The sequence below is a fragment of the Capricornis sumatraensis genome, chromosome 7, assembly GCF_032405125.1.
Source record: "Capricornis sumatraensis isolate serow.1 chromosome 7, serow.2, whole genome shotgun sequence".
Taxonomy (NCBI): domain Eukaryota; kingdom Metazoa; phylum Chordata; class Mammalia; order Artiodactyla; family Bovidae; genus Capricornis; species Capricornis sumatraensis.
In genome coordinates, this window is record NC_091075.1 from 10,734,482 (window position 1) to 10,762,163 (window position 27,682).

The window sequence follows — 27,682 nt, forward strand, 5'->3', positions numbered from 1 at the left end:
CTTCCAACTTACTTCCTGACCCTTACATGGAGAGACTAGCACTCTCACGTTGCACACAGTTGCTTATCAATCTGTAAAGTCATTTAAACAACGTGCTTACTGACAGGATGTATCAGCACTTTGAATAACATTATTCTGGATGTACATATTATTTCAGGCAGCAAATTTTCAGTAAAGGAAGAAGCATACATATTAAAAGATAAAAATTCAAAAAATATTTTGCTTTGCAATGAAAATTAATGAATTAGCAAAGAAAGAAAAGTATCCAATCTATTTTAAAATGCTTTCAACAGTATACAGATTATGTGTTCTTTTTTTCTTGATGACAAAAAAGTAGTGTTGGTCTAAATAATTTTTGAATCACCATTTTCTGAACTCTAGTCTAAAATGTTCCATATGGAGCTGGGAAAATGGCAAGCTCACAATCTATATTTAACGAACCTAGATTATAAAGCTTGTAAAAGAAATTCATTTCATTTTTTAACTATGATGGTAATGTTAATGTCTCACTCAATACTTTTGAATTTCTAAGACACCTGTATTTCTTTAAAAATAAATTTGTCTATGGTTCTATAAAGAAAGGCACATTATTTCAACTCTGGTAATTAATTATGTTTCCTAAGGACTACTACATAGTAAAATCACTATTGTTTTGCTATTCTGATAGTATATCTGCTGATTGAATGAAATTGCCATGATCTATCAATAAATCATCAATGTTAATCACTGTCAAATTCATTCCCCTGGGTTGCTGTAAAGATTGCTGTAAAGGGAGGGGTAGACAAATGTTAAAGAAATGAAAAAGGTAAATACTGGAATATGTTTGGCTGTTTCAAAAGAAAAATGAGGCTGTAATTGTGGAGACCAATAAGGGGGTGAGAATACAACTGCGTACATTGTTTTAAGGAGAAGAAGGTAGGGTGTGATCGTTTAACATCTAAGATATGCTGAGATGTTAAAACTTTCATTAACAGTTTAAAGAGTTAGAAGGGTGGTGGTATGCAAGAGAAAGACCTCCAGAATATAGATAATCAGTGACTATAAAGAGAATCAGGAGGAAACATAAAAATAGTGAATGGTAATACAAATATATTTGTAGGTTTAATGGCAGGTACTCTGATACTATTTTCTCTGTAAAGAGATTTGAGTTTTTCTGTTTCTAGAAGAAAATTTGTAGGGTTCAATGCTTAAAGAAATTGGAAAACAATTTGAATAGCTATTGTGAAGAATCTGAATGAAATAGATGATTATCTCACAAGATGGAGGGCACAACTGAGGAAGAATCCTCTGAATACAAACTAGCAATCTGTTCAAAATTTTGTAACAATATACATTTGGAGTTCCCATGACTGGAGTTTTGCCAGGTGACTTTAAGGGAAGGGTAATGTGAAATGAGGGTTTAGGTTCTTTTAAGATTGTACCTAAACTGGAACGCTAAGACATACATAAACAGAATTGTTGGCAACAATAGCAAAACAGAAACAGAAAACTTAGGGGGTCACAAAATTGGAGTTCTCAAAGTTAAGACAGAAAGGTAGTAGGGGTAACTGAAGGAGAATAACATGGAATTATAAGTTTGAACATAACATTTTAAAAACCTACAACTTCATTATTAAAAAGGAGAAAGATCATTGAGACTGGCCAACTAGGGAGAAAAAGTGAGTGCAACTATATCAAGTAACTAAGTCTGGGTGTTCTTTGATATTCTGGATGGAATATCAGCAAAGTTGATGGCAAATCTGCAAAAAGCATGGAAGATATAAGCTAAGTTCCAAAATCAACAAAATTGAAGTTTACTTGAAAATGAAGAGAAGAGATGACTGTAGCTGAGTAGCCTTTCTCTCAATGGGGCCCAGCTATTTAAGGATGGGCAGGGAGGGGCTGGGGAGAAGTTTAAAAGCAACAGGGCATCAAGCTGGGCTCAGTCCACACCATCCAGAGAGGGTAGCAAAAGAAGCAGTGCAATGAGTCTAAGTTACAGCAAGGAGACGAAACAAGTTAGGAATTCGAGTTTATTTTCTAAGGAACAGATGTTCCATAGATTTCAGAGTACATATTGAAATTATTTGGGTGTAAATGAGAAAATATTTGTGTGACATGAAAGGTATTTTAGAATGATATAGGGATGCAAGTGTGAGAGGTGATGACAAATTTAAATTATAGTGCAGTGATTGTAGTTTGGTCAGGCAACCAATAAGAATCTGGTCTCAGACACATTCCTGCACCACTGAGAACTTGAACTCTCTTTGAACTATAGCAAACCCAAGGACACCACCAGGCATATTTGGAAAAACATCCACCAGCTGCAAATTTATGTTCTCAACGTCCCCGTTAGTTGGTTCAGTTCAGTTGCTCAGTCATGTCTGACTCTCTGCTACCCCATGGACTGCAGCACGACAGGATTCCCTGTCCTTCATCAACTCCTGGAGCTTACTTAAACTCATGTCTGTTGAGTCAGTAATGCCATCCAAACATATCATCGTCTGTTGTCCTCTTCTCCTCCTGCCTTCAATCTCTCTCAGCATTAGGGTCTTTTCCAATGAGTCAGTTCTTTGCATCAGCTGGCCAAAGTATTGCAGTTTCAGCATTAGCATCAGTCCTTCCAATGAATATTCAGGACTGACTTTCTTTAGGATCTAGTGGTTTGACCTCTTGGCAGCCCAAGGGACTCTTAAGAGTCTTCCCCAACACCACAGCTCAAAAGCATCAATTCTTTGACATTCAGCTTTCTTTATAGTCCAACTCTCACATCCTACATGACTACTGGAAAAAACATAGATTTAGTAGATGGAACTTTGTCAGCAAAGTAATCTCTCTGCTTTTGAATATGCTGCCCAGGTTGGTCATAGCTTTTCTTCCAAGGAGCAAACATTTTCTAATTTCATGTCTGCAGTCACCATGTGCAGTGATTTTGGAGCCCAAAATAGAGAAAATAAAGTCTGTCACTGTTCCTCTTACTACTAGGCAACCATTTCAGGCCCCAATGACTCCTAGCTTAACAAGGTCCTTTACTTGCTGCCAGCTCCAACTATGGCCTTCCAGTTGGCACTAGTGGTGAAGAACCTGCCTGGCAATGCCAAAGATATGAGAGATGTGCATTTGATTCCTGGGTCTGGAAGATCCCTTGGAGGAGGGCATGGCAACCTACCCCAGTATTCTTGCCTGGAGAATCCCATGGACAGAGGAGCCTGGTGGGCTACAGCCTATAGGGTCACAAAGAATTGGATACCACTGAAGTGACACATGCACACATAGCTCCAATAATAATTCTTGACAAACAACTTATTTTGCCTTTATAAGCTGCCTCCATTTTTTAGTCCAGGGGAGCACCATTCAAGTTTTTCTGGAATTTGTGTCTCTAGGTTACAGCCCTCACAGACCCCGAATAAACATCTGTTTACTTTACCCAGGTCTTTGTTTCTAAAATTTTGATTACAAAAGGGATGTAAAATCAGAGAAGACCCCTCCAAAGATAATAAATACAGATATCAGGAATATACGGTCTGGTAGTTCAACTGTCACAGCACTTTTCCGAGTACTAATCAACAGTATTTAGGTGGATTACAACACAGGAGGATGTTCAGGAGACTCACCAGCAGTGACCGGAATGCGTGGCCCCTTGGTGGTAAGAGAAATTCCTGCTTACTTGGCAGGGCAGTGGTGTGGATTCGTGGCTTGTCTAGTTGTGTAACGGACCATTGTTAGAGCCAGCATTTACTGCTGCTTATATTCAGGCTTGTGGGGTGCGGGCTCTTGTTCTTTCACATCATATATCTGTCTTTATCTGCCACTTTATTCTTTACTTGATATAAATTGACTAAATTTGGCGTGTCTCAAGTTTCTGTTCAGCCATAATTTTTAGTTGTATGTACTTAGCATGACTTTTTTTAGCCTCTTTCCCTAGAACACCATCCAAGCACTTCAATTCTCACCGCTAATTAGCACATTCTTCCCATATTTCTTTGCTTAGAGACTGAGAGACTAGCTCCTTTTAACTCCTTGCTGAGAAACAAAAGGCCCCAGCAATCCATAGTAACCCTTAGGTTACATCTACTCAAGTGAATTGTGTACAAAGCACAGCTTTAAATCACAGCAAAGCCTGAAGCCAGGGAACATTTTGTTATAGACCTTCAGATCAAAGATAAAAGAATTCATGTTTTAAAATACCATATAGAGGATAACGTTTTTGCATTCAACACACTGCAAAATTAGAATTAGACCAAAACCAGTACCATGGCTTGCAAAAGCTTTAGCTATATAGACTTTTTTTTTTAGAATAATGAAGCAAATTGAGAAATTAATAACATTATCAGATTCCTGGCAGAGGCGGGTAAGATAATTTTTCAGGAGGTTATTGTCCACCTAACTATTAATCTGATGGAGCATCAGCCCAAATCCGAAGCTGAATACAATTTTAAGCTCTCTTATGACTGGATGATAGAAAAGCCATATTCCCTATCTTTTTCAGAGAACACATTCTTTACATTACTTCTACCTGGAACTTGTTGAAAACATTTATTTGGGGGAATCATTCTATTAACAATTGCCACTAATTTCTTCAAATAATCTATGTATCTGTTAACATAAGGAGGACTATAGAGAATTGTGTACAGGCATCTGTTTCCATACAAATACATTTAGTGAAATTCATTTCATGTTAATAACTTTCAACAAAGTGTGTTATGAGTAAAAACCCTAGATTAAAAATCTGTTTCTGTAATAGGATGTTCTTCAAAGAATCATTCTTGCATTTGCACAGAGCGTATCTAATGAAAATACAAGACAGACTTTCACTATGGTATTTTTAAAACTTTATGTATACTGAGAATCATACAACACATGCTGTGGAAAACAAAGCTGCATACTCAGAATTTAAAATAAGACTGTTTTCTGAGAACCAAATACAATAAAACAAAAATAACAGTGTGAGTATATGTTGTCTGAAAGTCACTCAGTTATGTCCGACTCTTTGAGACTCCACGGACTAGACAGTCCATGGAATTCTCCAGGCCAGAATACTGGAATGGGTAGCTATTCCCTTCTCCAGGGGATCTTCCCTACCCAGGGACAGAACCTAGGTCTCCTGGCTTACAGGCGGATTCTTTACCGGCTGAGCCACACGGGAAGTCCGAGAATACTGGAGTGGTAACCTATCCCTTCTCCAGTGGATCTTTCCAACTTATTGTTTAAAGGAGTTTATTTTCACTCTCCCTCAGCTACTAAGAGTACATGGACACCACACAGCACGTTTCTCTGGCAGACCCTCCTGACTGTTCACACCAGATGTTCCTGGGCCAAAGCTAATCCCCACTTCCCAGCTACCCTCGTGGTCACTGTGGCCATGCGATTAGATCTTGCCTTGTGATATTTGCGGAAGTACAGGCTGAAATTTTAAGGAAGCAAATGTGTCTCCCACATTCTTTTGCCATTGGCCTTTAGGATACAGATGAAAATGAGACCTTAAGAAATGACAGATAAAGACACCACTTATGGTCCTTAAATAATCCCTCCCCCCTCCAAATTAGCCTTTCCACTTGCATACAGGCCTTGGACTCTCATGTGAAAGAAATAGTCACTATCCTGATATGCCCTGATTTGCCAAACTAATTTATTTTAAAGTTTCTTTTTGGTAGGAGAAAGAGGACTGTGACATCATGAGAAAGGGAGAAGGAGGCTTTATTAACACACAATTCTATCTTTTATAAGATGTGATTCTTCCTTCACAGACCCAGTTTCTCTTTCGTTGCTCACTAGAAAAACCTTATGTAAATAGATGACGCATAGTAGGTTCTTACAAGTTCATTGCCTTGAACACTCCAGTTATTAATGCCAGCTGCTAATAAGATGGGTGATAATTTTGTTTTACTAATCATCATAGTCAAATTTAAAGACTACAACTACACCTGTTAAAGGCATTTTGTTTGTTACACTTAGTCTTTCATGTTACCTTCTGGACCATCTTCCTTTTGTTTCACAAGTGTCATTTTTTTTAGGTCCATGTTTTGCTATTAGTTGCCTTTATACAAGACGACTAGAAATAAAGCATTTGGTTTCTTCAGGTAGCTACACATTCTACAACTCAACTCCTGTATGATGGAGTTCTCCAGGCCAGAATACTCAAGTGGGTAGCCTTTCTTTTCTCCAGGGGATTTTTCCAACCCAGGGATTGAACCTGGGTCTCCCACATTGCAGGCGGATTTTTTACCAGCTGAGTCACAAAGGAAGCCCAAGACCACTGGAGTGGAACTGAGCTATCAGGGAATCCCTTAAAACAAAAAGCAAGCAAACAAACAAAAACTATTATAGATAATTCAAAATTCATTCTGGGAACTTTCTGCAGTGAAAATAGCAGAGATCATGACACTGACCAATAGGAAAGACAAAAAAATCCTAACAATATTTGTCTATGAAGTAAGTCATATTTAAATATCATGGTACTACAGGGGAACATCACCAATTATCCACTTTTTACAACCAATTTTTATATCCAATTTAGAGAACATCTTGGAATGTCCTGTAGTGGTTATAATTTTGACAAAGTAAAAGTATAATTATAGCTGTGAGGGTCTGGAAGGTGAAAGGGAATGAGGACTCATTATAAAATGAGAACTGGAATCTGTGGTATATATAAAAGTAGGGCTTTAGTTATATTATTTGAAGATGAAATGGGACCTGTGAGAAAATGAAAACTATTAATGTATTTGAAGATTTTTTTAAAAAGGTGGAGGGTAGGGTAAATTTTAGCCAACTTTTCTATGTGTATATTTAAAAGAATTGTAATTTAAAGAAGACAGTAAATTTTATAGAACTAAAATATGGCCCAAAGTGCTCACTGCTAGGGAGTAGGTCAGTGGGTAGTGAGGATAGTGATACTCATTGCCCCTTTATTATATTAATAATATGGTATGAGAATGTGTTGCTGTGATCATTCTCATGGGGATAAAGAGAGACTGGAAAAATTGTAATGGATCTAAGTTTTAAGATCAATCTTTGAGAGATGTCCATTGAGGTTCACAGTTCAGTTCAGTTGCTCAGTTGTGTCCGACTCTATGTTGTAATACCTGCTCAACATTTGAACACATCGCATTTACATAAGAGAAATCTGCCCTTGACCTTCATGGGTAATTTCAGCTTATCATTGGCTATAGATAATACACAGCTATATAACTTCACTATATAAAGGTAGGTAGCACTTTGTGTATGTACAATAAGACTAAATTTATTTTGAAAATTATAACCAATATTGAAAAATATATGTTAATAATTGAAAATTGAATATAAATATTTAATAAATATTATAGACATGAGTTAAAACTCTTCAAAAAGGCACATTCTAAACAAAATGTAGGGGTCACAATAGTTTAATAATTTTCCACATTCCTACAGCCTATTTCTATTGTTGAGACCCATAGCATCATAAGTGTATTCTAGATTAATTTGATGAAAAGTAAACCATAACTGGGAGGGGGGCCATGAAACAACCTGGTACTATTGTAAATACCTAGAAATATAGAAAGACTTTCTAGCCTAGCTGATGAAGACCAAGAGACTGTTTCTTAACCATTAAATACATCTATGCATTTCCTACCTAATCACACCAAGGCCCTCATGTTAAATGAGAATTCACACCCTCATTAGAACAGCTAGCCATTGTGAGACTCTTCCTGTTACAACGGTACTACACAGGTTGCATGTTTTCCTGGTTCATTGATGGGCGGGTTTTTCTTCAGACTCATGTGTATTGTCAGTACCTCAATAAGAGAGAAAATGCTAGCTCAGATTTGCCAGCTTATTTGACATGTACCAGAGCTCTTTTCATCTGATAGAATTCATGATACACACATGTATGAGGGTCCAACCTAAATACTTAGAGTTAGCTAAAATGGATCTTAAATAGTTGAATAGATTGTATCTATGTCTGTTAGTAGAGTAATAGTATTTCCTTCAGGAGGACACTAGAAAAGTTCCAGCCCACATTTTCTCTCAACATGGCATTAGGATCCTCTAGGTTTACCTAATGTCAGACTGGTGTAGCTCAAAAGTGAAAAGCAACTTCATCTCACATTTATAAGGGATTCTGTGGTTGGCTTTGATGTAAATTGGGCATGAAATAAATATCTTACTGCTAAAGAAGAGAAGCAAAATCTATTATGAACTTGAAATGGATCTCAAAATAGCAAATTATTTTCTATGGTATAGTATTTTCTCTGCTCTTGTTTTGCTTTATTCATTTTTAAAGCTTTGCTGAGAAGCAGTTATGTTACCTTTTCTCTTTGCTTTCATTACTTATGAATTCAATATTAGCTTCTACTTATTACCACTTGGTTTTGTTTTTAAAGAACTATAAGAATTTTAAGGACATTAAAGGCTTTGTTGACTAGGTGACTGTTAATATATTGTCTTTTAACTATCTTCTCACAGATTAACATGGTCTGAAATTCTTAATACCTTAAAATGCACAAACAATTTAAATTTGTAGAATTCCTTGATGATTATTTAATGACACTTCAGTTATTTACAACAGATGTCAAAAGTAAACAAGTAATCACATTTCCAGAGATTTTAATGTTATGGTTCCTAAATAGCTTTTTGTCATAGTGTTAAGATAACTTATTTAAAATGCTTCAGGTTAGTGCATTTCACTGAGTTTATGTGAAATCAATATACTTTCAGTTTCATTTTTTGATGTTGATGAAAAATCAGGTTAGGCATTCATGTATATATAAAGTACACCTCCTTTAAATGAGTTAAAGATACACTAAATTTTAATGATATGTTTGTGATTATGTGAGAAAGTCAAATAGTCTGAGTTTTTAAATTCAGTAAAGGAGTATAGGAGTTTCTGCTCTAATATTATTTAAGTGCTTTTGGAAAAGTCTTGGTGAGGAAATACCAATAGATTAGAGGGTCAAAGTTTGAAATCTATGAAACTTTGTATCAGGAGCAATAGCAAAATCGTAAATCAAAATAATAATGCAATAACATTTCTAGTAAATGAAGAACATCCTAGTAAATATAGAATTTATCTTCAAAAATATACTGTGAAGTTTGTTTAATAGATAGGATGATGAAACCGGATTGGAGCTGAGAAAAACAAGAGCAGAAAAACTTCCCCAGAAAGGACAGGTGGAGCAGTACTTTCTTTCACACACACAAATGGTGAAATGAACACTTCCAAAGTAGAATGTAAAGTTAAACTAACCCACGGAGATCTGTGGGTATGACATCATGCCACATTTCTATTTCAGTGGGATTTTACTGCCTTTAGCTATCTGAGGGAAACTTACTTTTAGCTACAGGTTCTTTGTAGTAAAATGCTTGAATGTGCTGAGAAAAAATATATATGAATCAATGCTATTTCTGAATTATGGTGTTACTGATGTATTGTCAGTTGCATTTTATATTTACCTTTTTCTTTGTGGAGTTATGCATTGTTGAAAAGTAGACTGTACTTGTTTTACGGAATTAAATTGCATTTTCCTCTTTAATACAAAAGTGCATAAGAATTTCGAACAATTTTCAAATCAATGTTGGACTCATACTTATGTTCCCACAGTACTCTCAAGATTAATAATGGTCTTACATTAACTTTGTTTAGGAAAAACTTATCCGAGCAATGTTTTAAAACCTCTTTAACAAAAGCTCTATGTAGGCAATGTCATAAAAACATACATCAATTTCTTTAATACTTTGACTCTCTGTGAAGTACCTTCATGCTCGCTGATAAAGTCAGTGTATACTAGGGTTAAAATTTCACACTACAGAGAAACAGTTATCAACTCAAAAATTTTTTATTAATAAATTATTTATATATTTTTAAATTGTACTATTAATTAGAGATAAAAATGAGTAAAGGATATTTCGACACTCAAGATTGAAAACAAAAACGGATATCAAGCAAACAGTAATTGTGAGAAAACTTCTGCATTTTTTTTTTAAAGAATCTTAAAGTACACTTCAAGACCATGAGAAATACAGAGATAAATAAGGTCATTTTGGAATGAATAACCTGGTCGAGTTGTTTACAATGTTACTAAAAACTAAGTATTTATACAATTAATCAATTTCAAAATAAAAATGGATTTAAGGAAGGATAAATCCATAACAATAGTTATTCTAACATTTTTCTTTCAATAATTTTTTCAATGAGTAAATAATCTCTAAGGATATAGAATATTTGCAAAACACAGTTAACCAATTTGAATCAATTGCATTTAGGACACTACACCTAATAGTAACAGAAAACATATCCAGTTTAAGTATACAAATAACTTTTATCAAAAGAGACCATCTGCTGGACCATTAAGTAAATCTCAATAAATTTCAAACCATACTGAAAGATGGGAGCAAAGTCATATAGAAGATGTTCTCTGACCACAGCAGTGTTAAATTAATCAGTAAATAAAAGACGTCTAGAAAATCCATAAGTGTTTAAAAAGCACACCACATAATTTTAAGTAAGAATCATAAGAAAAATCACAAAGCAAATTAAAAAAAATTGGAACTAAATGAAAATGAGAGCACAATGAGCGAAAAGTTGTCTCTGCAGCTAACTCATTCTATAGAAGGAAACAGAACTTTCTAGACTAATATGAGAGGAGTGCATTAGTTTCCTACAACTACTGTAACAAATTAACACAAATTTAATAACTTAACTCACATTTACTCTCTTACAGTTTAGGAAGTCAGAAATCCAAAACCAGTTTCACTTCACTGTCCAGAACTCACAGTGTGGGCAGGGCTGTGATTTCTCTGGAGGCTTTGGGGAAGAATTCATTTCCTTGGTTTTTACAGTTCCTGGTGTTGTATTATTTGTACCTCTGGCTGCAGGGTTCCTGGCTGTTCTTCCATCTTTAAAGACAGAAGCGCAACACTTCACATGGCCTCCATTTGCCTTCCGTCTCTCTAGTACCATCCCCACCTGCCTCTCTCTCACAAGGATGCTTGTGATTACATCACTGAACCCACCTGGATAATCTAGGCTCTTCTTCCCATCTTAAATCATTAACCCTAGCACAAGTATAGTCCCATTTGCCATGTAAAAGGTAACATTCCCAAGGCCCAGGAAGCAGGACTTGGATGGATGTCTTGGGGGTCACTACTCAGCCTACCAGAGGAGGCAAAGTGGCTTAAAATTAATGATCCAAGATTCTGTAATAGTATGGAAGATAAAAACCAAATAGAAAAGTCACAATGAAGATAAAAACAAAGATGGATAAAATAAAGGCAGTCATTCAAAACAATATATTAAAGACAAAACTTATTTCTTTAAAATGGTTGTTAATAAACTCTAAGAGATTCACAAAGACAATCAGGGAAAAAAAATGAAAATAAGGATGGTACCATAGATCTGTCAAATGTAGAAAAAGAAAATACTGAGTATGTCATAAGCAAATTAAAAAAATAAATTTGACAACATAGATAAAATCATTAGTGTTTGTGTGCTTTAGTTATTTTGGAATGTGTTTGAGTTTGACTATTTTTTTTAAATTAGATATAAAATAATTAGAGAATAGGAAATGAGAGGAAAAAAAAGTTCAGAGGTATTCATGTTTCATATATAAAGACCATCAGGGACCCACCTGTAGATTAAAAGTTCCAAGAAGCCATTCATGCATCACAAGGGACCATGAACCATCTCAATTAAAGGGTGATATTCTATGCAGGGGTCCCCAAGCCCTTGGGTATGGCCACAGCCTGTTAGAAACCTGGTTACAGAGCAAGAGGTGAGGGGCAGGTAAGCAGAGCTTCATCTGCTGCTTCCCATAACTTGCATTATCTCCTAAACTGCAACCCCCAAGCCCCACCACCCATCGATGGAAACCATGTATACCATGAAACTGGTCCTGGTACCAAAAAAGGTTGGGGACCACTGATTCTGTAGGGTTTGGGTTTGCACTCAGTGGTTTTGAAAAGGTTTAAAAAAGCAAACATTTCCTCTGATATCAGAAAGTTGGGGTAATTTCATGACTAACTTCCTAATAAGCTTCATCTAGGAGACATGTGACATGAACTGAGGCTAGTGTAATTGGGAAAGGAGTTTTCTCAGCACAGGGAGCCAAAATACAAGGATGTTTGGTTACTTTTACAGTTTTCACAGTGTTCTTGTTTCTGAGTTTAGACATGATTACAGAGTGAGCTGCTTTTGTTCTGCTCCTACACATTCTTGGACTGGTCTGTCTTAATGGCAGCCTGTGGACTTTTCCACATTAGTAAGGAAATATCTTGGTGCAACTGTTAGTGTTGTCAGGAACCAGCTGACAGCTGTCATGGCTGCCTTTTTTTTTTTCCCCTCGGAGGCCTGAAATGTCTAGAAGCAAGGAATACATTGCATTTCCCTTGTGGCTCAGTGGTAAAGAATCCACTTGCAATGCAAGAGATGTGAATTCTATCCATGGGTCTGGAAGATCCCCTGGAGAAGGAAATGGCAACCCACTCCAGTATTCTTGCCTGAAAAAATCCCATGGATAGTGGAGCCTGGCAAGTTAGTGACCCATAGGTCACGAAAGAGTCTGAGGCTGAGTTAAATGACTGAATGACTAAATAACAACAACAATGAATGCATTGCTTTCAAAAGTAGAGAAATATTTTCAAACACTAGAGAAAGGAGAAACCCTGTGGGTTTTAGAGCAAGTTGAAGGTTGAATGGGGTGGTAGCTACATGGACCATTAGCATTTGGTGACATTCACACTAGTTCAGTACCTTCCCAAAAGGTTCTCATGTCCAACCTGTAGATGATACGTTAGACATCATCTAGAAGGAGCTGTGAGGACGGTAACAAAGAGCATCAATACAGTAAAGAATGTGAAAAAATCAATTACCAATGGCTTTGAGCTGCTTCCTGCTACCCTATTAATATGTGGGCAATTTTAAGACAGAAACCCAAAATTTAGTGGCTGGGGAGAATCTTTATGAATGACTGTGTTAGGATCTCTTCTATCTCAAGGATTTTGGAAGATTTGTAATCAGAGATTAACTGGTCTCCAAAACAAAAATTACTCTGTGAAACAAAATAAGACAATATGGTTTTTAAAAATTTCTATACAACCCAGCAATCCCACTTCTGGGCATACACACTGAGGAAACCAGAATTGAAAGAGATACGTGTACCCCAATGTTCCTTGCAGCACTGTTTATAATAGCCAGGACATGGAAGCAACCTAGATGTCCATCAGCAGATGAATGGATAAGAAAGCTGTGGTACATATACACAATGGAGTATTACTCAGCCATTAAAAAGAATGCATTTGAATCAGTTCTAATGAGGTGGATGAAACTGGGGCCTATTATACAGAGTGAAGTAAGCCGGAAAGAAAAAACACCAATACCGTATACTAACGCATATATATGGAATTTAGAAAGATGGTAATGATAACCCTGTATGTGAGACAGCAAAAGAGACACAGATGTATAGAACAGTCTTTTAGACTCTGAGGGAGAGGGAGAGGGTGGGATGATTTGGGAGCATGGCATTGAAACATGTATAATATCAAATGTGAAATGAATCATGAGTCCAGGTTCAATGCAGGATACAGGATGCTCAGGGCAGGGGCACTGGGATGACCCAGAGGGATGGTATGGGGAGGGAGGTGGGAGGGGGGTTCAGGATGGGGAACATGTGCACACCCGTGGTGGATTCATGTTAATGTATGGCAAAACCAATACAATATTGTAAAGTAATTGACCTCCAAATAAAAGAAGTAAATTTATATTAAAAAATTATAATTGTGAATTTGAAGTCTAACCAGATAAACTCACACAATTCACATTAGATGATACTCTTGTCAATTTTATATGCATTTATACTATATATCCCCTGGTAGCTCAGCTGGTAAAGAATCTGCCTGTAAAGCAGGAGACCTGGATTCAATCCCTGGATTGGGAAGATCTCCTGGAGAAGGGAAAGGTTACCCACTCCAGTATTCTGGCCTGGAGAATTCAATGGACTGTACAGTTCATGGGTTTGCAAAGAGTCAGATTCGACTGAGAGACTTTCAGTCACATACTGTATATAATGGATCTTCATTATGTCATGAGATTATTTTGGGAAAGTCAGTACATTTCTATAGGCTTTAATTATGACACGTCTAAAATAAGATGTATGCACTAATATATCCTTTGTCTCTATTCTTTTGTTGAAATATGTACATTGGTATCTATATTTAACTTCAAATGTTTATTCATATTTGGAAGAACCACAGAAGAACAAAACTCAGTTCCTGAAAATATTAAACTGTATTTTGAGGCTGACTAGAGAAAACAAAATAATATTTTACCCAAGAATAATTTTAAAATAACATTAGCCAAACATTCTATAAATAACCCAATGTCTTTTTCTTCCCCTAGCTACAGCTTTCTCTTTCTCTCTTTTATAGACATCCTTACTGTTTAAAATCAAAACTAATAAAAATGGGTCAACAAAGGATTTGGGAAAGTACATCACTAGCGTCAGCAGCAAAATTGAGTGCATGCTTGTGACCACCTCCTATCTTTCACTCATGGGATCTTAGGAATTTATAGCACCAGAGCACGGCTGCACCATCGTATTCCATGTATTTTCTGAATCTACATATGCTATCAAATTAAAATGCAACTAAATGTGTGAGAATGTTAAATGTTTTATTAAGTAAAAATATGTTTATTGTATGAATAAAGGAAATTTTCTAGCTCATGAAATTATAGAGAAGAGACATAAAAATACTGACAACATCTATAAAAACTTGATTTGCAACTGATGATTATGAACTCTGTAAAGGAGGTGGCTTGAGTGCTCAGTTGCTTCATTCATGTCTGATTCTGCGACCCTATGGATTGTAGGGGCTAGTCTCCTCTATCCATGGGATTCTCCAGGCAAGAGTACTGGAGTGGATTGCTATGCCCTTCTCCAAGGGATGTTCCTTACCCAGGAATCGATACCATACCTCTTGCGTCTCCTGCATTGCAGGCTGATTCTTTAAACACTGAGCAACCTGGGAGGCACAAGGCAGGTGGCAGATGGAAAAAACTACTTGCAGGCCATGGGGTTGATTATTGGCTATCTACCACTGATCAGGTACATGACCCTGGATGGGTTATTTTTACCAATTTTCTCATTTGTAAAATAAAAATGTTAATATATACACCAGAGTGTTCTGACTTAAAATTTAAAAGCACATGCAAAGTGATTAAATTATTTGGCAAATAGCAAGCACTCAATACCTGTCAGCTATTAGATTGTTCCTGCCCACTTCTGGCCTCCATGGAAATTCATTTTTCAGGTTTGTCCTTTCAGTGTTTATTTACATTCTTTTTGGCTTGACTTCCTTAGATCTTTGACACTTTTTACGTAAACCAGGAATATTTAATATAATATAAACACTCAAACAATGAATATTTTTAGATAAACCAAGGGGAAAGAAAACAATGGGGTCATCTATTCATTCTATTAGTAGAGTTACTGTTTAAATTCAGTGATGTAAGCTGGTATGTCCATAATATAATTCACATGCCTCTATTGCAGATGACAACTGCAGCAATGAAATTAAAAGATGCTTACTCCTTGGAAGGAAAATTATGACCAACCTAAACAGAATATTAAAAAGCAGAGACATTACTTTGTCAACAAAGGTCCATCTAGTCATGGCTATGGTTTTTCCAGTAGTCATATATGGATGTGAGAGGTGGACTATAAAGAAAGCTGAGTGCCAAAGAATTGATGCTTTTGAACTGTCATGTTGGAGAAGACTCTTGAGAGTCCCTTGGACTGCAAGGAGATCCAACCAGTCCATCCTAAAGGAAATTAGTCCTGGGTGTTCATTGGAAGGACTGATGTTGAAGCTGAAATTCCAATACTTTTGCCACCTGATGCGAAGAGCTGACTCATTTGAAAAGACTTGATCCTGGGAAAGATTGAGGGCAGGAGGAGAAGGGGATGACAGAGGATGAGGTGGTTGGATGGCATCACTGACTCAATGAACATGGGTTTGGGTAAACTCTGAGAGTTGGTGATGGACAGGGAGGAGTGGCATGCAGTGGTTCATGGGGTCACAGAGTCGTACACGACTGAGCAACTAAACTGAACTGACTCATATCATAAAATATGATCCCTATGCTTCTGATCATCTGAACAAAGCAATTTCTCTGTGTGTTTATATTAAAAATATCAAGTGTAGTGGACATTAGTACATTTTTCTAATATTTGTAGTTTTCCTCCTTCCAATTTTACAAGGTATTTGTATCACCTGCTATGTTAAGGTTGTTGCTCAAGTAGCAACAACCTTTCAGGTGGATGCATCTAATGTCTGGTGCTCAACTCTGCAGCCCATACAGTCTCTGCATGGGTGATTGTGGAAAAAAGTGATAAGAAGATGCCATAAGACTGAGACTGTGGGGACCATTGAGTCTACACATGGACAACAACTATCTTAAATTGAGGCCTAGATGCACAGCAGATTTTGAGTGAGTATATATATTCTGTGTGAAGCCACTGACATTTGGAAGTTATTTGTTACCATAGCATAGACTAGCCCAACATAATTGTATATTATACAAACTAAGCATTTTGATATTAATGTTAAATCTGCTCTTAAGGTAACATAATTTTTTAATTATTAAAATTATCATAGTTCTGGAAGTTTTGGCCACAGCAATCAGAGCAGAAAAAGAAATAAAAGGAATCCAAATTGGAAAAGAAGTAAAACTCTCACTGTTTGCAGACGACATGATCCTCTACATGGAAAACCCTAAAGACTCCACCAGAAAATTACTAGAGCTCATCAATGAATATAGTAAAGTTGCAGGATATAAAATCAACACACAGAAATCCCTTGCATTCCTATACACTAATAATGAGAAAGTAGAAAAAGAAATTAAGGAAACAATTCCATTCACCATTGCAACGAAAAGAATAAAATACTTAGGAATATATCTACCCAAAAAACTAAAGACCTATATATAGGAAACTATAAAACACTGATGAAAGAAATCAAAGAGGACACTAATAGATGGAGAAATATACCATGTTCATGGATCAGAAGAATCAATATAGTGAAAATGAGTATACTACCCAAAGCAGTTTACAAATTCAATGCAATCCCTATCAAGCTACGAGCCATATTTTTCACAGAACTAGAACAAATAATTTCAAGATTTGTATGGAAATACAAAAAACCTCGAATTGCCAAAGCAATCTTGAGAAAGAAGAATGGAACTGGAAGAATCAACTTGCCTGACTTCAGGCTCTACTACAAAGCCACAGTCATCAAAACAGTATGGTACTGGCATAAAGACAGACATATAGATGGATGGAACAAAATAGAAAGCCCAGAGATAAATCCACACACATATGGACACCTTATCTTTGACAAAGGAGGCAAGAATATACAATGGAGTAAAGACAATCTCTTTAACAAGTGGTGCTGGGAAAACTGGTCAACCACTTGTAAAAGAATGAAACTAGATCACTTTCTAACACCGCACACAAAAATAAACTCAAAATGGATTAAAGATCTAAACGTAAGACCAGAAACTATAAAACTCCTAGAGGAGAACATAGGCAAAACACTCTCTGACATAAATCACAGCAGGATCCTCTATGATCCACCTCCCAGAATTCTGGAAATAAAAGCAAAAATAAACAAATGGGATCTAATTAAAATTAAAAGCTTCTGCACAACAAAGGAAACTATAAGCAAGGTGAAAAGACAGCCTTCTGAATGGGAGAAAATAATAGCAAATGAAGCAACTGACAAACAACTAATCTCAAAAAATATACAAGCAACTCCTGCAGCTCAATTCCAGAAAAATAAACGACCCAATCAAAAAAATGGGCCAAAGAACTAAATAGACATTTCTCCAAAGAAGACATATGGATGGCTAACAAACACATGAAAAGATGCTCAACATCACTCATTATCAGAGAAATGCAAATCAAAACCACAATGAGGTACCACTTCACACCAGTCAGAATGGCTGCGATCCAAAAATCTGCAAGCAATAAATGCTGGAGAGGGTGTGGAGAAAAGGGAACCCTTCTACACTGTTGGTGGGAATGCAAACTAGTTCAGCCACTATGGAGAACAGTGTGGAGATTCCTTAAAAAATTGCAAATAGAACTACCTTATGACCCAGCAATCCCACTGCTGGGCATACACACCGAGGAAACCAGAATTGAAAGAGACACATGTACCCCAATGTTCATCGCAGCACTGTTTATAATAGCCAGGACATGGAAACAACCTAGATGTCCATCAGCAGAGGAATGGATAAGAAAGCTGTGGTATATATACACAATGGAGTATTACTCAGCCATTAAAAAGAATTCATTTGAATCAGTTCTGATGAGATGGATGAAACTGGAGCCGATTATACAGAGTGAAGTAAGCCAGAAAGAAAAACACCAATACAGTATACTAACACATATATATGGAATTTAGAAAGATGGCAATGACGACCCTGTATGCAAGACAGGAAAAAAGACACAGCTGTGTATAATGGACTTTTGGACTCAGAGGGAGAGGGAGAGGGTGGGATGATTTGGGAGAATGGCATTCTAACATGTATTCTATCATGTAAAAATTGAATCACCAGTCTATGTCTGACGCAGGATACAGCATGCTTGGGGCTGGTGCATGAGGATGACCCACTGAGATGCTATGGGGAGGGAGGTGGGAGGGGGGTTCATGTTTGGGAACACATGTAAGAATTAAAGATTTTAAAATTAAAAAAAAAATTACCTCTGTACTAATGTTCTTAAAAAGGTATTTACAGCAATGATTAAAATATTTAGAAATCAGAGAGGTGCTTAGGAATATATTATCTATGTATAATGATTTGAAAGGGTAGAGGAACTTGAGCTATTACCACTCATTGACTTCAGAATGTACGTTTTTCACAATGTTTGTGCAAACAGATTGGTCTGTTCACAGTGATGCAGATTACCAGTATGATTTTAATAAAGTAAGGTAAACTGATTTAAACAAAATTTAGAATAACAACTTACCACTTTTTACCTAAATTTGCCCTAAATATAAAATACACAGCTTATTTCATATTATTTCTAGCATATCTTTCCCTGAGATCTTCAAGACAAATATTTGGGACACTTCCCTGAATCTATAGGTTGGCAGAAAATCAAGGAAAGGTAAATCAGATTTGTACTACTTCCTTCCCAGCTAAATTTACTATGCAGGATTGTCCTGACCAAAAGAGTACATTTCTGTGATATCACTCTCTTAGGCAACTAGCATAGTGTTACATCAGTATTTCACCAACGACAGCCAAGGTGACTTGAAGCCTCTTCTATTTCTAGCAGTACAGCAGTTTTCTTCTATTTTACTATTATCAGTACATCAAGATTCCAAGTTTATTGATATATTTTTATTCTTACATTTCCAGCAATCTTTAATTTTATAGGGAGTGATAGTATTTCAAATTGGAAAGCTGCATAGTTTAGGTATATATTCAGGGAAAAGATTACTGAGTGTTATTGAAAACGCTTTTACCGAATGACATTCTTGAATTTCCTGCTATGCTCAGCTCTCAACTTAGTAGGCTTAAAGCAGAGAGTTCAGGACACATAGAGTGAATCCATTTACGAGTCATTATGCTTAATATATCTCATGAGACTAACTTTAACCCGATCTTCCTGCTAATTTTGAACAAGTGACATTATAAGTGTTGGTTAGTATACTATATGTGTTTTTCATTAATATGTTCTTAAGACATGCTGCTAATTTATAATACTACATGTAATATGCAGGTCAATTGTATTACTTGTTTCTGAAATATTAGAATACTTTCTCCCTCTTTTCAGGTCTACCTGGAAGCCAAATTAAAATAATAAATTTTGTTGCTGCACAGACTTTCTTGCATCAGCCAAAAGTAACAGAAAGTCCAAGTCAGCACTGGTTTTGACAAAATACAAAAAAACTGATTTCTGTCTCAGAAAATTGAGAGTTAAATTGGGTAAGTTAAATTGAGGCAGCAGCCTCAGGCAGGGCTGGAAATGTGCCCAACTGTTCCGGTGGACAGGCTTTTTTGAACTGGTTGTTGTAAGGTCTCCCTTACTCAGTATGTTGCTGATTTAGAATTGCTGTTTCAACTCTAACTTTCATATCCACATTACAGTCAATAAGAAGAAATAAAAAAGCAATAATAGACATGGTTCTTCCCTTTAATAACCTTTTTTTCTGTACTTTGCACATACATTTGCAGTCGGTTGCAATGTAACATAGTTACGTAATCATTACTACTTGTTAAGGCAGTAGAAAGTAAAAGCTACATTCTGAAAGACCAGGTGTCCAACTGGGACATTTTGAAAGAGATAAAGGTTTTTAGGGGATCTCAAAAGAAAAATTTTATCATTTAGGTATTTTATAAATTACAGTCACAATGGCTAATATCTGGAATGGGAAAGACATGGGCAGTTATGTTGGAACACACTGAATCTTTGCTCAAGACTGTCTGCATCCTACAAATTGCTTAGATGGATACTGACAACATGCAACTCTTCTCAAAGCTACTATAGATAACCAAGATCCGTTGGAACCAATATATTTTTACTATATCTAGGATTTTTTTCTTTTTTTCCGGCTTTATTGAGATATAATTGACATATAGCATTGTGTAAGTTTAAGTTGTAACACAAGCTGGAATCAAGATTGCCAGGAGAAATATCAATAACCTCAGATATGCAGATGACACCACCCTTATGGCAGAAAGTGAAGAGGAACTAAAAAGCCTCTTGATGAAAGTGAAAGAAGAGAGTAGAAAAGTTGGCTTAAAGCTCAACATTCAGAAAACGAAGATCATAGCCTCCGGTCCCATCACTTCATGGGAAATAAGGAAACAGTGGAAACAGTGTCTGACTTTATTTTTTTGGGCTCCAAAATCACTGCAGATGGTGGCTGCAGCCATGAAATTAAAAGACGCTTACCCCTTGGAAGAAAAGTTATGACCAACCTAGATAGCATATTCAAAAGCAGAGACATTACTTTGCCAACTAAGGTCCATGTAGTCAAGGCTATGGTTTTTTCAGTGGTCATGTATGAATGTGAGAGTTGGACTGTGAAGAAGGCTGAGGGCCGAAGAATTGATGCTTTTGAACTGTGATGTGGAGAAGACTCTTGAGAGTCCCTTGGACTGCAAGGAGATCCAACCAGTCCATTCTGAAGGAGATCAACCCTGGGATTTCTTTAGAAGGAATGATGCTAACGCTGAAACTCCAGTACTTTGACCACCTCATGCGAAGAGTTGACTCATTGGAAAAGACTCTAATGCTGGGAGGGATTGGGGGCAGGAGGAGAAGGGGATGACCGAGGACGAGATGGCTGGATGTCATCACTAACTCGATGGACGTGAGTCTGAGTGACCTCTGGGAGTTGATGATGGACAGGGAAGCCTGGCGTGCTGCAATTCATGGGGTTGCAAAGAGTCAAACATGACTGAGTGACTGAACTGATGTTGTAAGAGGATTACCAAAATTAGAATAAGATGTTAACACATGCTTGCTGCTGCTGCTGCTAAGTCGCTTCAGTCGTGTCCGACTCTGTGCGACCCACCCAGCTCCGCTGCCCCTGGGATTCTCTAGGCAAGAACACTGCAGTGGGTTGCCATTTCCTTCTCCAAAGCATGAAAGTGAAATGTGAAAGTGAAGTCGCTCAGTCGTACCCAACTCTTTGCCACTCCATGGACGGCAGCCCACCTGGCTCCTCCATCCATGGGATTTGCCAAGCAAGAGTACTGGAGTTGGGTGCCATGTTGCTGGTTTTGCTAATATTTTAAAAACATTAGAGTTCTACTTTCATAGTAACTTCTCTGTGTGTGTATGTATCAGTTCAGTTCAGTCAGTTAGTCATGTCCGACTCTCTGCAACCCCATGGACTGCAGCACGCCAGGCTTCCCTGTGGATCACCAACTCTCAGAGCTTACTCAAACTCATGTCCATCAAGCTGGTGATGCCATCCAACCATCTCATCCTCTGTCATCCCCTCCTTCTCCTGCCTTTAATCCTTCTGAGTATCAGGGGCTTTTCGAATGGGTCAGTACTTCACATAAGTTGCCCAATGTATTGGAGTTTCACCTTCAGCATCAGCCCTTCCAATGAATATTCAGGACTGATTTCCTTTAGGATGGATTGGTTGGATCTCCTTGCAGTCCAAGGGACTCTCAAGAGTCTTCTCCAACACCACAGTTCAAAAGCATCAATGCTTCAGCTCTCAACTTCCTTTATAGTCCAACTCTCAAATCCATACACGACTATTGAAAAAACCATAACTTTAACTAGATGGACCTTTGTCGGCAAAGTAATGTCTCTGTTTTTTAATATGCTGTCTAGGTAGGCTATAGCTTTTCTTCCAAGAAGCAAGCATCTTTTAACTTCATGACTGTAGTCACCATCTGTAGTGATTTTGGAGCCCCAAAATTTAGTCTTTCACTGTTTCTATTGTTTCTACATCTCTTTGCATTGAAGTGATGAGACCAGATGCTATGATCTTAGTTTTTTGAATGTTGAATTTTAAGCCAACTTTTTCAGTCCTTTTTCACCTTCATCAAGAGCCACTTTGCTTCTTTTTTGCTTTCTGCCATAAGGATAGTGTCATCTGCATATCTGAGGTTATTGGTATTTCTCTCAGCAATCTTGATTCTCAATTGTGTTTCTTCTAGCCTGGCATTATGCATGAAGTACTCTGCATAGAAATTAAATAATCAGGGTGACAATATACAGCCTTGATGTACTCCTTTCCTGATTTGGAACCAGTCTGTTGTTCCATGTTTGGTTCTAACTGTTGCTTCTTGACCTGTGTACAGATTTCTCAGGAGGCAGGTAAGGTAGTCTGATACTTCCATTTCTTGAAGAATTTCCCACAGTTTGTTGTGATCCACACAGTCAAACTTTTTTACTGTCCTCTTTCACTTTCATCAAGATCCTCTTTACTTCTTTTTCGCTTTCTGCCATAAGGACGGTGTCATCTGCCTATCTGAGGTTATTGATATTTCTCCTGGCAATCGTGAGTCTAGATTGTGCTTCATCTAGCCTGGCATTTCGCATGAAGTACTCTGCATAAAAGTTAAGTAAGCAGGGTGACAATATACAGCCTTGACGTACTCCTTTCCCGATTTGAAATCAGTCTGTTGTTCCATGTTTGGTTCTAACTGTTGCTTCTGGACTTCCCTGGTGGCTCAGATGGTAAAGTGTCTGCCTACAATGCAGGCAACCTGAGTTCAATCCCTGGATAAGGAAGATCTCCTGGAGAAGGGAATGACAACCCACTCCAGTATTCTTGTCCCCCCTCAAAAAAAAAGGGGCTCAAAATAGTTTTTTTTTTTTTTTTTCTTTCTGGGCTTCCCTTGTGACTCATATGGTAAAGTGTCTACATACAATGCAGAAGACCAGGGTTTGAGCCCTGGGTTGGGAAGTTCTCCTGGAGAAGGAAATGGCAACCCACCCCAGTATTATTGCCTGGAAAATCCCATGGACAGAGTAGCCCGTCCATGGGATCGCAAAGAGTTGGACATGACTGAGTGACTTCACTTCACTTCACACAGTCAAAGGCTTTGATGTAGTCAATAAAGAAAAAGTAGATGTTTTTCTGGAACTCTCTTGCTTTTTCTATGATCCGATGTATGTTGGCAGCTTGATCTCTGGTTCCTCTGCCTTTTCTAAATCCAGCTTGAATACCTGGAAGTTCTTGGTTCACATATTTTTGAGCCTCACTTGGAGAATTTTGAGCATTATTTTGCTAGTGTCTCATGCATTGCAGTGGATTCTTTACCCACTGAGCTATCAGGGAAGCCCGTGTGTATGTATGTATACACACACACACATATATATATAGTATATATCAGGAGATGAATAAATCACTATCTTGATAAAATATCTGCACTCCCATATTCACAGAAGCATTATCCACAATAGCCAAGATATGAAAATAACCTAAATGTCCAGTGACAGATGAATGGGTAAAGGAAATGATATATATGTGTGTGGGTGAAGGAGACCCACTCATGAAGGAGACTTGTGAAGATCAAATAGAAGATAAAAGTTGAGACCAGATTATTGAAAGGTTTTATACATTTTCTCAAGTAACAGACTTTATGATTTGGTTATTGAAAAATTTATAACATTGTACATTATGAATTGAAGAGAATTATTTTTTTACTTTTTTAAAAATAAATAACTCTGGTAGTACTAAAGAATCTATCTGGTTTTAATAGTGGAAAGGCATGCACAAATAAATACCCTATAAAGCTAAGGAAGATTAAAGCAGAGCAGTTCATTTGCATAGACCTGTGCAAAATACTGCAGTGAGCGAAGTTGCTCAGTCGTGCCCGACTCTTTGAGACCCCATGGACTGTAGCCCACCAGGCTCCTGCATCCATGGAATTTTCTAGGCAAGAGTACTGCAGTGGCTTGCCATTTCCTTCTCCAGGGAATCTTCCCGACCCAAAGAACAAACCCAGGTCTCCTGCATTGCAGGCAGATGCTTTACCATCTGAGCCACCAGGGAATCAGAGGGGGTAATGAAATGTTCACATATTTATAATTTTTTATAAAATTGGAAAAATTAACCAAAGTTTAACTTAAAACTACTGTCATCACATTGACTTTTATTTTTTTCCCATTTCTCTTCCACATATCAGACAGTGATTCAGTTTTCTTGGGCATTTTGTCCATTAGTCAAATTCTTGGAAGATGGAGAAATTTAACTTGAGTTATATCAGGACAGGGCTTCTCAGGTGGTGCTAGTGGTAGAGAACCCTCCTGCCAATGCAGGAAACATAAAAGATGCAGGTTTGATTCCTGGGATGTGAAGATCCTCTGGAGGAGAGCATGGCAACCTACTCCAGTGTTCTTTTCTGGAGAATCCTAGGGACAGAGGGACTGGCAGGCTACAGTCCATAAGGCTTCAAAGAGTCAGACACGACTGACACAACTGACCATGCATGCATTATCAGAACCAGAACGTAAGGAGAGCAATTCTGTGGGCATGGTTTGCTTAACACTTTTAGTTTAACCAGAAAACTAGTGAGAAAGAGCTGAGGGATCACAGCGGAACTTCTTTAGTCCTCCAGGTTCTTTCACAGTCATTTGCAATACTGTGATCTTAAAAGAATATTATATTTTGTACACACCATAGAGAAAACCAGTCAACATCGGACATCATGATAGAGCAAAAAGAGTAGAAAAACCACTGCCAATACACAAATAAAGGAGTGATTTAAAAAAAAAAAAATAGAAACATGTCATTGACAGTAGCCATTTCAGATGATTCTGAGTGAAGTTTGAGCATTCTTTGGCATTGCCTTTCTTTGGGATTGGAATGAAAACTGACCTTTTCCAGTCCTGTGGCCACTGCTGAGTTTTCCAAATTTGCTGGCATATTGAGTGTGGCACTTTCACAGCATCATCTTTCAGGATTTCAAATAGCTTAACAAGAATTCCATCACTTCCACTAGCTTTGTTTGTATTGATGCTTTCTAAGGCTCACTTGACTTCACATTCCAGGATGTCTGGCTCTAGGAGTGTGATCACACCATAGTGATTATCTTGGTCATGAAGATCTTTTTTGTACAGTTCTTCTGAGTATTCTTGCCACCTCTTCTTAATATCTTAGGTCCGTTCCATTTCTGTCCTTTATCGAGCTAATCTTTGCATGAAATATTCCCTTGGTATCTCTAATTTTCTTGAAGAGATCTATAGTCTTTCCCATTCTGTTGTTTTCCTCTATTTCTCTGCACTGATCTCTGAGGAAGGCTTTCTTATCTCTCCTTGCTATTCTTTGGAACTCTGCATTCAGATGCTTATATTGTTCCTTTTCTCCTTTGCCTTTAACTTCTCTTCTTTTCACAGCTATTTGTAAGGCCTCCCCAGACAGCCGTTTTGCTTTTTTGCATTTCTTTTCAACGCGGATGGTCTTGATCCCTATCTCCTGTACAATGTCATGAACCTCCATACATAGTTCATCAGACACTCATCTATCAGATCTGGTCCCTTAAATCTATTTCTGGCTTCCACTGTATAATTATAAGGGATTTGATGTAGGTCATACCTGAATGATATAGTGGTTTTCCCTACTTTTTTCAATTCAAATCTGAATTTGGCAATAGGAGTTTTTTTTGCTTTATTGACTATGCCAAAGCCTTTGACTGTGTGGATCACAATAAACTGTGGAAGATTGTGAAACAGATGGGAATACCAGACCACCTGACCTACCTCTTGAGAAATCTATATGCAGATCAGGAAACAATAGTTAGAATTCGACACAGAACAACAGACTGGTTCCAAATAGGAAAAGGAATACATCAAGGCTGTATATCCTCACCTGCTTATTTAAATTATATGTAGTGTACATTAAGAGAAACGCTGGGCTAGAAGTAGCACAAGCTGGAATCAAGATTGCTGGGAGAAATATCAATAACCTCAGATATGCAGATGACATCACCGTTATGGCTGAAAGTGAATAGGAGCTAAAAAGCCTCTTGATGAAAGTGAAAGAGGAGAGTGAAAAAGTTGGCTTAAAGCTCAACATTCAGAAAACTAATATCATGGCATTTGGTCCCATCACTTCATAGGAAATAGGAAACAGTAGAAACAGTGTCAGCCTTTGTTTTTTGGGGCTCCAAAATCACTGCAGATGGTGATTGCAGCCATGAAATTAAAAGACGCTTACTCCTTGGAAGGAAAATTATGACCAATTTAGACAGCATACAAAAAAGCAGAGACATTACTTTGCCAACAAAGCTAGTCAAGGCTAGACGGTCATGTATGAATGTGAAAGTTGTACTGTGAAGAAAGCTGAGCGCTATAGAATTGATGCTTTTGAACTGTGGTGTTGGAGAAGACTCTTGAGAGTCCCTTGGACTGCAAGGAGTTCCAATCAGTCCATTCTAAAGGAGATGAGTCCTGGGTGTTCTTTGAAAGGACTGATGCTAAAGCTGAAACTCCAATACTTTGACCACCTCATGCAAATAATTAACTCATTAGAAAATACTCTGATGCTGGGAGGGATTGGGGACAGGAGGAGAAGGGGACGACTGAGGATGAGATGGCTGGATGGCATCACCGACTTGATGGACATGAGTCTGGGTGAACTCAGGAAGTTGGTGATGGGCAGACAAGCCTGGCATGCTGCCATTCACGGGGTCTCAAAGTGTTGGACACGACTGAGCAACTGAATTGAACTGAACTGAGTGAGGTACACTGGATAGGAACCTCTGTGGACTGAAGAGAGGGATCAAAGAAATAAGAGGTATTTGGTTTGGTATGGATGTTATTATGGCTTCTGCTACCTGTGCATATCTATATTTTCCCAACCACCCTAGAAGTTTCTGTCTCTAAAAAGAGAGAACTACAGGTAGGGAAGTACAGAGGTTCTGTTAATTATTTATTTCTCATTTTTCAACCACAAACTTACTGACTTAAACACAAATTTATTATTTGAGTTTCAGAAATCTGGACACAGCTTAGCTGGATTCTGTGCCTGTCTCACCAAGCTGCAATGTATTGGTGGGAGATAGTCCATCTGGAAGTTGGAGGAGGACAGAAATTTCTTCCTTGGCTCACAAGGCGTTGACATCAATCAGCTCCTTGGGGTTTAAGATTCATAGTGGACTGCTTCATCACAGACAGTGAGGGAGAGAGACAGAGAGAGAGAGAGGAGACTAGCAAGATGACACTACTTTTATGTAATCACACATACC